Here is a 5000-nt window from a genome sequence, read left to right on the forward strand (position 1 = left end):
CCCCCCCTCAACACACACCACACCACACCACCCCTCCCCCCCCTTTAAAATTCGCCCCCCCCTCCTCAACACGCACCACCCCTCCCCCCCCCCCCAAAAATTCCCCCCCCCCCCCCCTCAAAAATTCCCCCCCCCCCCTGAACACACACCACACCACCCCTCCCCCCCCCTCAAAAATCCCCCCCCCCTCAACACACACCACACCACACCTCCCCTTCCCCCCTCCAAATTTCGCCACCCCCTCAACACACACCACCCCACCCCTCCGCCCCCCCCCAACACACACCACCCCACCCCCCCCCAACACACACCACACCACCCCTCCCCCCCCCTCAAAAGTTTCCCCCCCCCCCCTCAACACACAAAACACCACCCCTCCCCCCCCTCAAAAATCCCCCCCCCCCCTCAACACACACCACACCACACCACCCCTCCCCCCCCCCCCCCCAACACACAAAACACCACCCCTCCCCCCCCCTCAAAAATCCCCCCCCCCCTCAACACACACCACACCACACCATCCCTCCCCCTCCCCCTCCAAATTTTGCCCCCTCCCCCCCCCAAAAATTGCCCCCCCCTCAACACACACCACCCCACACCACCCCTCCCCCTCCCCCCCCCTCAACACACACCACCCCACCTCCCCCCCCCAACACACACCACACCACCCCTCCCCCCCCCCCAACACACAAAACACCACCCCTCCCCCCCCTCAAAAATCCCCCCCCTCAACACACACCACACCACACCACCCCTCCCCCCCTCCAAATTTTGGGCCCCCCCCCCCCCCCCCAAAAAAAAAGCCCCCCCCCTCAACACACACCACACCACACCACCCCTCCCCCCCTCCAAAATTCGCCCCCCCCCCCCCCCCCCAACACACACCACCCCACACCACCCCTCCCCCCCCCCCCAAAAATTCCCCCCCCCCCTCAACACACACCACCCCACCCCCCCCCCCCCTCAACACACACCACCCCACCCCCCCCCCCCCCTCCACACACACCACACCACCCCTCCCCCCCTCAAAAATCCCCCCCCCCCCCCCCCAACACACAAAACACCTCCCCTCCCCCCCTCAAAAATCCCCCCCCCCCCCTCAACACACACCACACCACACCACCCCTCCCCAAAAAATTTTGCCCCCCCCCCAAAAAATTGGCCCCCCCCTCAACACACACCACACCACACCACCCCTCCCCCCCCTCCAAAATTCGCCCCCCCCCCCTCAACACACACCACCCCACCCCCCCCCCTCAACACACAGGACACCACCCCTCCCCCCCCCCTCAAAAATCCCCCCCCCTCAACACACACCACACCACCCCTCCCCTTCCCCCCCTTAAAATTTCGCCTTCCCCTCAACACACACCACCCCACCCCTCCCCCCCCCCCCAGAAATTTGCCCCCCCCCTCCAAAATTCGCCCCTTCCCCCCCCAAAAATTCGCCCCCCCCTCCAAAATTCGCCCCTTCCCCCCCCCAAAAATTCGCCCCCCCCTCAACACACACCACACCACACCACCCCTCCCCCCCCCTCCAAAATTCGCCCCCCCCCTCCAAAATTCGCCCCCCCCCTCCTCAACACGCACCACCCCTCCCCCCCCCCAAAAATTTCCCCCCCCCCCCTCAAAAATTCCCCCCCCCCTGAACACACACCACACCACCCCTCCCCCCCCCCTCAACACACACCACACCACACCACACCACACGTCCCCTTCCCCCCTCCAAATTTCGCCACCCCCTCACTACACACCACCCCACCCCCCCCCAACACACACCACCCCACCCCCCCCCCCAACACACACCACACCACCCCTCCCCCCCCTCAAAAGTTCCCCCCCCCCTCAACACACAAAACACCACCCCTCCCCCCCTCAAAAATCCCCCCCCCCTCAACACACACCACACCACACCACCCCTCCCCCCCCCTCAACTCACAAAACACCACCCCTCCCCCCCCCCCTCAAAAATCCCCCCCCCCCTCAACACACACCACACCACACCACCCCTCCCCCCCCCTCAACACACAAAACACCACCCCTCCCCCCCCTCAAAAATCCCCCCCCCCTCAACACACACCACACCACACCACCCCTCCCCCCCCTCCAAAATTCGCCCCCCCCCTCAACACACACCACCCCTCCCCCCCCCCCACTCAACACACACCACCCCACCCCCCCCTCAACACACACCACACCACACCACACCACACCACACCACACCACACCACCCCTCCCCTTCCCCCCCTCCAAATTTCGCCTTCCCCTCAACACACACCACCCCACCTCTCCCCCACCCCCCCCCCCAAAAATTCGCCCCCCCCCCCCCTCAACACACACCACACCACACCACACCACACCACCCCTCCCCCCCCCCCCCCAACACACACCACCGCACACCACCCCTCCCCCCCCCCCCCCCCAAAAATTCCCCCCCCCCCTCAAAAATTTCCCCCCCCCCCCTCAACACACACCACACCACCCCTCCCCCCCCCCCTCAAGAATCCCCCCCCCCCTCAACACACACCACACCACACCACACCACACCACCCCTCCCCTTCCCCCCCTCCAAATTTCGTCCCCCCCTCAACACACACCACCCCACCCCTCCCCCCCCGCCCCCAAAGAATTCGCCCCCCCCCCCAACACACACCACCCCACCCCCCCCCCCAAAAAAATTCGGCCCCCCCTCAACACACACCACACCACACCACCCCTCCCCCCCTCCAAAATTTGCCCCCCCCCCAAAGAATTCGCCCCCCCCCCCTCAATACACACCTCCCCACCCTTCCCCCCGTACACACACCACACCACACCACACCAACCCTCCCCCACCACCCCCCTCAAAAATTCGCCCCCCCCCTCAACACACCACACCACCCTCCCCCCCCCACAACACACACCACCCCACCCCTCCCCCCCACTCAAAAATTCGGCCCCCCTCCAAAATTCGCCCCCCCCCCCCTTAACACACACTCCTCCCCCAAAAATTTGCCCCCCCCTCAACACACACCACCCCACCCCTCCCCCCCCCCCCAAAAAAAAATTCGCCCCCCCCCCCCTCCCTCAACACACACCACCCCTCCCCCCCCCTCTAAAATTCGCCCGCCCCCCCCCCCCTCAACACACACCACCCCTCCTCCCCCCCCATAAAATTCGCCCCCCCCCCTTAATACACACCTCCCCACGCTTCCCCCCCCTCTCAACACACACCACACCACACCACCCCTCCCCCCCCTCTCCAAAAATTTGCCCCCCCCCCCCATCACACACCACCCCACCCCACCCCCCTCCCCTTAACACACACACCCACCCACCGCGATGCCCCCCCCCAACACACACCACACCATGTCGCGATGCCCCCCTTCCCCCCCCCCCTGCCCCATGACATGACACGACCGGACATGCTCCCCTCCCCTTAACACACACACCCACCCCTTCCCCCCTCAACACGCACCACACCACACCACTCCTCCCCCCTCCCCCCCCTCAAAAATTCGCCCCCCCTCCAAAATTCGCCCCCCCCGATCACACACCACCCCACTCCACCCCTTCCCCCCCCCTCAAAAATTCGCCCCCCTTCAAAATTCGGCCCCCCCACCCTCCCCCCTTCTCCCCCCGGGCCTCCAAAATTCGGCCCCCCTCACCATGACATCCCCCCCCACCCATAATACAACACGACGTGACGCGCCCCCATGACATCCCCCCACCCTCCAATGACACGACACGACGCGACGTGCCCCCCTCTCCCCCTTCACCCTCCACACACACCACACCATGTCACGACGTGCCGCCCCCCCCCCCCCCCCCCCCATGACATCCCCACCCCACCTCCCCATCCATGACACGACACGACGCGACGCGCCCCCCCATGACATCCCCCCCACCCCCCATGACACCACACGACGCGACGTGCCCCCCCCTCCCCCTTCCCCCCTCAACACACACCACATCATGTCGCGACGTGCGGCGCCCCCCCCAATACACACCACACCACACCGTGGACAAAGTCGCATTTTGAAGGGGGGGGGCGAATTTTTGAGGGGGGGGGGGGAGGCGTGGTGTGGTGTGGTGTGTGTTGAGATGGGGGGGTGAATTTTGGAGGGGGGAGGGATGGTGTAGTGTGGTGTGTGTTGAGGGAGGGGGGGCAAATTATTGAGGGGGCGTCATGGAGGGTGGGTGGGTGTGTTAAGGGGAGGGGAGCACGTCGCGTCGTGTCAGGCCATGGGGCACGGGGGGGGGGGGGGGGGGGGAGGGGGTGCGTCGCGACATGGTGTGGTGTGTGTTGGGGAGGGGGGGGGCATTGCGTTGGGTGGGTGTGTGTGTTAAGGGGAGGGTGGCACGTCGCATCGTGTCGTGTCATGGGGGGGCGGGGTGCGTCGCATCGTGTCGTGTCATGGGTGGGGGGGGGTGGGGTGGGGATGTCATGGGGGGGGGGGGGGCGCGGCACGTCGCGACATGGTGTGGTGTGTGTTGAGGGGGGAAGGGGAGGGGGGGGGCGCGTCGCGTCGTGTCGTGTCATGGGGGGGCGCGTCGCGTCGTGTCGTGTCATGGGCGGTGGGGGGGATGTCATGGGGGGGCCCAATTTTTGAGGGGGGGGAGGGGTGGGGTGGAGTGTGTTGAGGGGGGAGGCGAATTTTTGAGGGGGGGACGTCATGGGGGGGGCGCATCGCATCGTGTCGTGTCATGGGGGATGGAGGGATGTCATGGGGGGGGCAGGGGGGTTGTCATGTTATGTTGGGGAGGGGGCGCGTCGCGTCATGTCGGGGCATGGTGGGGGGGATGGGGCATCGCGACACCCCGCGTCACCCCCGACGACACGGCACACCCCCCCACCCCACCCCACCGCACCCCCCTACGACGCGACGCCTCCCCCCCCACCCCACCTCCAAAAACCCCGCTCCATCCACAGCACCCCACCACTCCTCCAAAAACCAGGCTCGACCCACCGTGCCCCGCCTCACCCCCCCATGACACGGCGCACCCTCCACCCCAGCGCA

This window comes from Lygodium microphyllum, chromosome 16 (assembly GCF_053477565.2).
Source record: "Lygodium microphyllum isolate KBCC chromosome 16, Lygodium_microphyllum_v1.1.10, whole genome shotgun sequence".
NCBI classification, from domain to species: Eukaryota; Viridiplantae; Streptophyta; class Polypodiopsida; order Schizaeales; family Lygodiaceae; genus Lygodium; species Lygodium microphyllum.